We start from the raw sequence: 10,188 nt of genomic DNA, 5'->3' as shown, positions 1-10,188 counted from the left end.
CTCGCCTCGTGATGGGGTCAGTCTGGTGTCAGTCTCGCCTCGTGATGGAGTCAGTCTGGTGTCAGCCTCGCCTCGTGATAGGGTCAGACTGGTGTCAGCCTCGCCTCGTGATGGGGTCAGTCTGGTGTCAGCCTCGCCTCGTGATGGGTCAGTCTGGTGTCAGCCTCACATCGTGATGGTGTCAGTCAGGTGTCAGCCTCGCCTCGCGATGGGGTCAGTCTGGCGTCAGCCTTGCCTCGTGATGGTGTCAGTCTGGTGTCAGCCTCGCCTCGTGATGGTGTCAGTCTGGTGTCAGCCTCGCCTCGTGATGGGGTCAGTCTGGTGTCAGCCTCACATCGTAATGGTGTCAGTCTGGTTTCAGCCTCGCCTCGTGATGGGGTCAGTCTGGTGTCAGCCTCGCCTCGTGATGGGGTCAGTCTCGTGTCAGCCTCGCCTCGTGATGGGGTCAGTCTGGTGTCAGCCTCACATCATGATGGTGTCAGTGTGGTGTCAGCCTCATCCCGTGATGGGGTCAGTCTGGTGTCAGTCTCGCCTCGTGATGGGGTCAGTCTAGTGTCAGCCTCACATCATGATGGTGTCAGTCTGGTGTCAGCTTCGCCTTGTGATGGTGTCAGTCTGGTGTCAGTCTCGCCTCGTGAATGGGTAAGTCTGGTGTCAGTCTCGCCTCGTGATGGTGTCAGTCTGGTGTCAGCCTCGCCTCGTGATGGGGTCAGTCTGGTGTCAGCCTCACATCATGATGGTGTCAATCTGGTGTCAGCTTCGCCTTGTGATGGTGTCAGGCTGGTGTCAGCCTTTCCTCATGATGGGGTAAGTCTCGTGTCAGTCTCGCCTCGTGATGGGGTCAGTCTGGGGTCAGCCTCGCCTCGATATGGGGTCAGTCTGGTGTCAGTCTCGCCTCGTGATGGGGTCAGTCTGGTGTCAGTCTCGCCTCGTGATGGGGTCAGTCTGCTGTCAGCATCGCCTCGTGATGGGGTCAGTCTGGTGTCAGCCTCACATCATGATGGGGTTAGTCTAGTGTCAGTCTCGCCTCGTGATGGGGTCAGTCTGGTGTCAGTCTCGCCTCGTGATGGGGTCAGTCTGGTGTCAGTCTCGCCTCATGATGGGGTCAGCCTGGTGTCAGCCTCGCCTCGTGATGGGGTCAGTCTGGTGTCAGCCTCACATCATGATGGTGTCAGTCTGGTGTCAGCCTCGCCTCGTCATGGTGTCAGTCTGGTGTCAGCCTCGCCTTGTGATGGGGTCGGTCTGGTGTCAGCCTCACATCATGATGGTGTCAGTCTGGTGTCAGCCTCACATCATGATGGTGTCAGTCTGGTGTTAGTCTCGCCTCGTGATGGGGTCAGTCTGGTGTCAGTCTCGCCTCGTGATGGGGTCAGTCTGGTGTCAGCCTCGCCTCGTGATGGGGTCAGTCTGGTGTCAGTCTCGCCTCGTGATGGGGTCAGTCTGGTGTCAGTCTCGACTCGTGATGCGTGATGGGGTCAGTCTGGTGTCAGCCTCACATCATGATGGTGTCAGTCTGGTGTCAGCCTCGCCTCGTTATGGTGTCAGTCTGGTGTCAGCCTCGCCTCATGATGGGGTCAGTCTGGTGTCAGCCTCGCCCCGTGATGGGGTCAGTCTGGTGTCAGCCTCACATCATCATAGGGTCAGTCTGGTGTCAGTCTCGCCTCGTGATGGGGTCAGTCTGGTGTCAGTCTCGCCTCTTGATGGGGTCAGTCTGGTGTCAGTCTCGCCTCGTGATGGGGTCAGTCTGGTGTCAGCCTCGCCCCGTGATGGGGTCAGTCTGGTGTCAGCCTCGCCTCGTGATGGGGTCAGTCTGGTGTCAGTCTCGCCTCGTGATGGGGTCAGTCTGGTGTCAGTCTCGACTCGTGATGCGTGATGGGGTCAGTCTGGTGTCAGCCTCACATCATGATGGTGTCAGTCTGGTGTCAGCCTCGCCTCGTTATGGTGTCAGTCTGGTGTCAGCCTCGCCTCGTGATGGGGTCAGTCTGGTGTCAGCCTCGCCTCTTGATGGGGTTAGTCTGGTGTCAGTCTCGCCTCGTGATGGTGTCAGTCTGGTGTCAGCCTCGCCTCATGATGGGGTCAGTCTGGTGTCAGTCTCGCCTCGTGATGGGGTCAGTCTGGTGTCAGTCTCGCCTCGTGATGAGGTCAGTCTGGGTTCAGCCTCACATCATGATGGTGTCAGTCTGGTGTCAGCCTCGCCTCAGGATGGGGTCAGTCTGGTGTCAGCCTCACATCATGATGGTGTCAGTCTGGTGTCAGCCTCGCCTCATGATGGGGTCAGTCTGGTGTCAGCCTCGCCTCGTGATGGGGTCAGTCTGGTGTCAGCCTCACCTCGTGATGGGGTCAGTCTGGTGTCAGCCTCACATCATGATGGTGTCAGTCTGGTGTCAGCCTCACCTCGTGATGGGGTCAGTCCGGTGTCAGTCTCGCCTCGTGATGGGGTCAGTCTGATGTCAGCCTCACATCATGATGGTGTCAGTCTGGTGTCAGCATCGCCTCGTGATGGTGTCAGTCAGGTGTCAGCCTCGCCTCGTGATGGGGTCAGTCTGGTATCAGTCTCGCTTCGTGATGGGGTCAGTCTGGTATCAGCCTCGCCCCGTGATGGAGTCAATCTGGTGTCAGTCTCGCCTCGTGATGGTGTCAGTCTGGTGTCAGCCTCGCCTCATGATGGGGTCAGTCTGGTGTCAGTCTCGCCTCGTGATGGGGTCAGTCTGGTGTCAGTCTCGCCTCGTGATGAGGTCAGTCTGGGTTCAGCCTCACATCATGATGGTGTCAGTCTGGTGTCAGCCTTGCCTCAGGATGGGGTCAGTCTGGTGTCAGCCACACATCATGATGGTGTCAGTCTGGTGTCAGCCTCGCCTCATGATGGGGTCAGTCTGGTGTCAGCCTCGCCTCGTGATCGGGTCAGTCTAGTGTCAGTCTCGCCTCGTGATGGGGTCAGTCTGTTGTCAGTCTCGCCTCTTGATGGGGTCAGTCTGGTGTCAGCCTCGCCTCGTGATGGTGTTAGTCTGGTTTCAGTCTCTCCTCGTGATGGTGTCCGTCTGGTGTCAGCCCCGCCTCGTGATGAGGTCAGTCTGGTGTCAGCCTCACATCATGATGGTGTCAGTCTGGTGTCAGCCTCGCCTCGTGATGGGGTCAGTCTGGTGTCAGCCTCACATCATGATGGTGTCAGTCTGGTGTCAGCCTCGCCTCATGATGGGGTCAGTCTGGTGTCAGCCTCGCCTCGTGATGGGGTCAGTCTGGTGTCAGCCTCACATCATGATGGTGTCAGTCTGGTGTCAGCCTCGCCTCGCCTCGTGATGGTGTCAGTCTGGTGTCAGCCTCGCCTCATGATGGGGTCAGTCTGGTGTCAGCCTCGCCTAGTGATGGGGTCAGTCTGGTGTCAACCTCACATCATTAAGGGGTCAGTCTGGTGTCAGCCTCGCCTAGTGATGGGGGCAGTCTGGTGTCAGCATCGCCTCGAGATGGTGTCAGTCTGGTGTCAGCTTCGCCTCGTGATGGTGTCAGTATGGTGTCAGCCTCACCTCGTGATGGGGTCAGTCTGGTGTCAGCCTCGCCTCGTGATGGGGTCAGTCTGGTGTCAGCCTCGCCTCGTGATGGGGTCAGTCTGGTGTCAGCCTCGCCTCGTGATGGGGTCAGTCTGGTGTCAGCCTCGCCCCGTGATGGGGTCAGTCTGGTGTCAGCCTCACATCATCATGGGGTCAGTCTGGTGTCAGTCTCGCCTCGTGATGGGGTCAGTCTGGTGTCAGTCTCGCCTCATGATGGGGTCAGTCTGGTGTCAGTCTCGCCTCGTGATGGGCTCAGTCTGGTGTCAGCCTCGCCCCGTGATGGGGTCAGTCTGGTGTCAGCCTCGCCTCGTGATGGGGTCAGTCTGGTGTCAGTCTCGCCTCGTGATGGGGTCAGTCTGGTGTCAGTCTCGACTCGTGATGCGTGATGGGGTCAGTCTGGTGTCAGCCTCACATCATGATGGTGTCAGTCTGGTGTCAGCCTCGCCTCGTTATGGTGTCAGTCTGGTGTCAGCCTCGCCTCATGATGGGGTCAGTCTGGTGTCAGTCTCGCCTCGTGATGGGGTCAGTCTGGTGTCAGTCTCGCCTCGTGATGAGGTCAGTCTGGATTCAGCCTCACATCATGATGGTGTCAGTCTGGTGTCAGCCTCGCCTCAGGATGGGTTCAGTCTGGTGTCAGCCTCACATCATGATGGTGTCAGTCTGGTGTCAGCCTCGCCTCATGATGGGGTCAGTCTGGTGTCAGCCTCGCCTCGTGATGGGGTCAGTCTGGTGTCAGCCTCACCTCGTGATGGGGTCATTCTGGTGTCAGCCTCACATCATGATGGGGTCAGTCTGGTGTAAGCCTAACCTCGTGATGGTGTCTGTCTTGTGTCAGCCTCACATCATGATGGGGTCAGTCTGGTGTCAGCCTCACCTCGTGATGGTGTCTGTCTTGTGTCAGCCTCGCCTCGTGATGGGGTCAGGCTGGTGTCAGCCTTGCCTCGTGATGGGGTCAGTCTGGTGTCAGCCTCGCCTCGTGATGGTGTCAGTCTGGTGTCAGCCTCGCTTCTTGATGGGGTCAGTCTGGTGTCAGCCTCACATCATGATGGGGTCAGTCTGGTGTCAGTCTCGCCTCGTGATGGGGTCAGTCTGGTGTCAGCCTCGCCTCGTGATGGGGTCAGTCTGGTGTCAGCCTCACATCATGATGGGGTCAGTCTGGTGTCAGTCTCGCCTCGTGATGGGGTCAGTCTGGTGTCAGCCTCGCCTCGTGATGGGGTCAGTCTGGTGTCAGTCTCACCTCGTGATTGATGGGGTCAGTCTGGTGTCAGCCTCGCCTCGTGATGGGGTCAGTCTGGTGTCAGCCTCGCCTCGTGATGGGGTCAGTCTGGTCTCAGCCTCGCCAAGTGATAGGGTCAGTCTGGTTTCAGCCTCGCCTCGTGATGGGGTCAGTCTGGTGTCAGCCACACATCATGATGGTGTCAGTCTGGTGTCAGCCTCGCCTCGTGATGGTGTTAGTCTGGTGTCAGCCTCGCCTCGTGATGGGGTCAGTCTGGTGTCAGCCTCGCCTTGTGATGGTGTCAGTCTGGTGTCAGGCTCGCCTAGTCATAGGGTCAGTCTGGTGTCAGCCTCGCTAGTGATGGGTTCAGTCTGGTGTCAGCCTCGCCTCGTGATGGGGTCAGTCTGGTGTCAGCCTCGCCTCGTGATGGGGTCAGTCTGGTGTCAGCCTCGCCTCGTGATGGGGTCAGTCTGGTGGCAGCCTCGCCTCATGATGGGGTCAGTCTGGTGTCAGCCTCGCTTAGTGATGGGGTCAGTCTGGTGTCAGCCTCGCCTCGTGATGGTGTCAGTCTGGTGTCAGCCTCGCCTCGTGATGGGGTCAGTCTGGTGTCAGCCTCACATCATGATGGGGTCAGTCTGGTGTCAGCCTCGCTAGTGATGGGGTCAGTCTGGTGTCAGCCTCGCCTCGTGATGGGGTCAGTCTGGTGTCAGCCTCGCCTCGTGATGGGGTCAGTCTGGTGTCAGCCTCGCCTCGTGATGGGGTCAGTCTGGTGTCAGCCTCGCCTCGTGATGGGGTCAGTCTGGTGTCAGCCTCGCCTCGTGATGGGGTCAGTCTGGCGTCAGGCTCACATCGTGATGGTGTCAGTCTGGTGTCAGCCTCGCCTCGTGATGGTGTCAGTCTGGTGTCAGCCTCGCTAGTGATGGTGTCAGTCTGGTGTCAGCCTCGCCTCGTGATGGTGTCAGTCTGGTGTCACCCTCGCCCCGTGATGGTGTCAGTCTGGTGTCAGCCTCACCTCGTGATGGGGTCAGTCTGGTGTCAGCCTCGCCTCGTGATGGGGTCAGTCTGGTGTCAGTCTCGCCCCGTGATGGTGTCAGTCTGGTGTAAGCCTCACCTCGTGATGGGGTCAGTCTGGTCTCAGCCTCGCCTAGTGATAGGGTCAGTCTGGTGTCAGCCTCGCCTCGTGATGGGGTCAGTCTGGTGTCAGCCTCACATCATGATGGTGTCAGTCTGGTATCAGCCTCGCCTCGTGATGGGGTCAGTCTGGTGTCAGCCTCGCCTCGTGATGGGGTCAGTCTGATGTCAGCCTCGCCTCGTGATGGGGTCAGTCTGGTGTCAGCCTCGCCTCGTGATGGGGTCAGTCTGGTGTCAGCCTCGCCTCGTGATGGGGACAGTCTAGTGGCAGCCTTGCCTCGTGATGGGGTCAGTCTGGTGTCAGCCTCGCCTCGTGATGGGGTCAGTCTGGTGTCAGCCTCACATCGTGATGGTGTCAGTCTGGTGTCAGCCTCGCCTCGTGATGGTGTCAGTCTGGTGTCAGCCTCGCTAGTGATGGGGTCAGTCTGGTGTCAGTCTCGCCTCGTGATGGAGTCAGTCTGGTGTCAGCATCGCCTCGTGATGGGGTCAGTCTGGTGTCAGCCTCACATCATGATGGTGTCAGTCTGGTGTCAGCCTCGCCTCGCCTCGTGATGGTGTCAGTCTGGTGTCAGCCTCGCCTCATGATGGGGTCAGTCTGGTGTCAGCCTCGCCTCATGATGGGGTCAGTCTGGTGTCAGCCTCGCTTAGTGATGGGGTCAGTCTGGTGTCAGCCTCGCCTCGTGATGGTGTCAGTCTGGTGTCAGCCTCGCCTCGTGATGGGGTCAGTCTGGTGTCAGCCTCACATCATGATGGGGTCAGTCTGGTGTCAGCCTCGCTAGTGATGGGGTCAGTCTGGTGTCAGCCTCGCCTCGTGATGGGGTCAGTCTGGTGTCAGCCTCGCCTCGTGATGGGGTCAGTCTGGTGTCAGCCTCGCCTCGTGATGGGGTCAGTCTGGTGTCAGCCTCGCCTCGTGATGGGGTCAGTCTGGTGTCAGCCTCGCCTCGTGATGGGGTCAGTCTGGCGTCAGGCTCACATCGTAATGGTGTCAGTCTGGTGTCAGCCTCGCCTCGTGATGGTGTCAGTCTGGTGTCAGCCTCGCTAGTGATGGTGTCAGTCTGGTGTCAGCCTCGCCTCGTGATGGTGTCAGTCTGGTGTCACCCTCGCCCCGTGATGGTGTCAGTCTGGTGTCAGCCTCACCTCGTGATGGGGTCAGTCTGGTGTCAGCCTCGCCTCGTGATGGGGTCAGTCTGGTGTCAGTCTCGCCCCGTGATGGTGTCAGTCTGGTGTAAGCCTCACCTCGTGATGGGGTCAGTCTGGTCTCAGCCTCGCCTAGTGATAGGGTCAGTCTGGTGTCAGCCTCGCCTCGTGATGGGGTCAGTCTGGTGTCAGCCTCACATCATGATGGTGTCAGTCTGGTATCAGCCTCGCCTCGTGATGGGGTCAGTCTGGTGTCAGCCTCGCCTCGTGATTGGGTCAGTCTGATGTCAGCCTCGCCTCGTGATGGGGTCAGTCTGGTGTCAGCCTCGCCTCGTGATGGGGTCAGTCTGGTGTCAGCCTCGCCTCGTGATGGGGACAGTCTAGTGGCAGCCTTGCCTCGTGATGGGGTCAGTCTGGTGTCAGCCTCGCCTCGTGATGGGGTCAGTCTGGTGTCAGCCTCACATCGTGATGGTGTCAGTCTGGTGTCAGCCTCGCCTCGTGATGGTGTCAGTCTGGTGTCAGCCTCGCTAGTGATGGGGTCAGTCTGGTGTCAGTCTCGCCTCGTGATGGAGTCAGTCTGGTGTCAGCATCGCCTCGTGATGGGGTCAGTCTGGTGTCAGCCTCACATCATGATGGTGTCAGTCTGGTGTCAGCCTCGCCTCGTGATGGGTTCAGTCTGGTTTCAGCCTCGCCTAGTGATGGTGTCAGTCTGGTGTCAGCCTCACATCATGATGGTGTCAGTGTGGTGTCAGCCTCGCCTCGTGATGGGGTCAGTCTGGTGTCAGTCTCGCCTCATGATGGGGTCAGTCTGGTGTCAGTCTCGCCTAGTGATGGGGTCAGTCTGGTGTCAGCCTCACTTTGCGATGGTGTCAGTCCGGTGTCAGCCTTGCCTCGTGATGGTGTCAGTCCGGTGTCAGCCTCGCCTCGTGATGGTGTCAGTCCGGTGTCAGCCTCGCCTCGTAATGGGGTCAGTCCGGTGTCAGCCTCGCCTCGTGATGGGGTCAGTCTGGTGTCAGTCTCGCCTCGTGATGGTGTCAGTCTGGTGTCAGCCTCGCCTCGTGATGGGGTCAGTCTGGTGTCAGTCTCGCCTCGTGATGGAGTCAGTCTGGTGTCAGCCTCGCCTCGTGATAGGGTCAGTCTGGTGTCAGCCTCGCCTCGTGATGGGGTCAGTCTGGTGTCAGCCTCGCCTCGTGATGGGTCAGTCTGGTGTCAGCCTCACATCGTGATGGTGTCAGTCAGGTGTCAGCCTCGCCTCGCGATGGGGTCAGTCTGGCGTCAGCCTTGCCTCGTGATGGTGTCAGTCTGGTGTCAGCCTCGCCTCGTGATGGTGTCAGTCTGGTGTCAGCCTCGCCTCGTGATGGGGTCAGTCTGGTGTCAGCCTCACATCGTAATGGTGTCAGTCTGGTTTCAGCCTCGCCTCGTGATGGGGTCAGTCTGGTGTAAGCCTCGCCTAGTGATAGGGTCAGTCTGGTGTCAGACTCGCCTCGTGTTGGGGTCAGTCTGGTGTCAGCCTCGCCTCGTGATGGGGTCAGTCTGGTGTCAGCCTCGCCTCGTGATGGGGTCAGTCTGGTGTCAGCCTCGCCTAGTGATAGGGTCAGTCTGGTGTCACCCTCGCCTCGTGATGGGGTCAGTCTGGTGTCAGCCTCACATCATGATGGTGTCAGTCTGGTGTCAGCCTCGCCTCGTGATGGTGTCAGTCTGGTGTCAGCCTCACATCATGATGGTGTCAGTCTGGTGTCAGCCTCACCTCGTGATGGGGTCAGTCTGGTGTCAGTCTCGCCTCGTGATGGGGTCAGTCTGGTGTCAGCCTCACATCATGATGGTGTCAGTCTGGTGTCAGCCTCGCCTCGTGATGGGGTCAGTCTGGTGTCAGCCTCGCCTCGTGATGGGGTCAGTCTGGTTTCAGTCTCGCCTCGTGATGGGGTCAGTCTGGTGTCAGCCTCGCCTCGTGATGGGGTCAGTCTGGTGTCAGCCTCGCCTCGTGATGGGGTCAGTCTCGTGTCAGCCTCGCCTCGTGATGGGGTCAGTCTGGTGTCAGCCTCACATCATGATGGTGTCAGTGTGGTGTCAGCCTCATCCCGTGATGGGGTCAGTCTGGTGTCAGTCTCGCCTCGTGATGGGGTCAGTCTAGTGTCAGCCTCACATCATGATGGTGTCAGTCTGGTGTCAGCTTCGCCTTGTGATGGTGTCAGTCTGGTGTCAGTCTCGCCTCGTGAATGGGTAAGTCTGGTGTCAGTCTCGCCTCGTGATGGTGTCAGTCTGGTGTCAGCCTCGCCTCGTGATGGGGTCAGTCTGGTGTCAGCCTCACATCATGATGGTGTCAATCTGGTGTCAGCTTCGCCTTGTGATGGTGTCAGGCTGGTGTCAGCCTTTCCTCATGATGGGGTAAGTCTGGTGTCAGTCTCGCCTCGTGATGGGGTCAGTCTGGGGTCAGCCTCGCCTCGATATGGGGTCAGTCTGGTGTCAGTCTCGCCTCGTGATGGGGTCAGTCTGGTGTCAGTCTCGCCTCGTGATGGGGTCAGTCTGCTGTCAGCATCGCCTCGTGATGGGGTCAGTCTGGTGTCAGCCTCACATCATGATGGGGTTAGTCTAGTGTCAGTCTCGCCTCGTGATGGGGTCAGTCTGGTGTCAGTCTCGCCTCGTGATGGGGTCAGTCTGGTGTCAGTCTCGCCTCATGATGGGGTCAGCCTGGTGTCAGCCTCGCCTCGTGATGGGGTCAGTCTGGTGTCAGCCTCACATCATGATGGTGTCAGTCTGGTGTCAGCCTCGCCTCGTCATGGTGTCAGTCTGGTGTCAGCCTCGCCTTGTGATGGGGTCGGTCTGGTGTCAGCCTCACATCATGATGGTGTCAGTCTGGTGTCAGCCTCACATCATGATGGTGTCAGTCTGGTGTTAGTCTCGCCTCGTGATGGGGTCAGTCTGGTGTCAGTCTCGCCTCGTGATGGGGTCAGTCTGGTGTCAGCCTCGCCTCGTGATGGGGTCAGTCTGGTGTCAGTCTCGCCTCGTGATGGGGTCAGTCTGGTGTCAGTCTCGACTCGTGATGCGTGATGGGGTCAGTCTGGTGTCAGCCTCACATCATGATGGTGTCAGTCTGGTGTCAGCCTCGCCTCGTTATGGTGTCAGTCTGGTGTCAGCCTCGCCTCATGATGGGGTCAGTCT

This window comes from Staurois parvus, unplaced genomic scaffold (genome assembly GCF_062004578.1).
Source record: "Staurois parvus isolate SC_StPar_1 unplaced genomic scaffold, SC_StPar_1.0 ptg002365l, whole genome shotgun sequence".
Taxonomy (NCBI): domain Eukaryota; kingdom Metazoa; phylum Chordata; class Amphibia; order Anura; family Ranidae; genus Staurois; species Staurois parvus.
Note: the sequence above shows the minus strand (reverse complement) of the source record.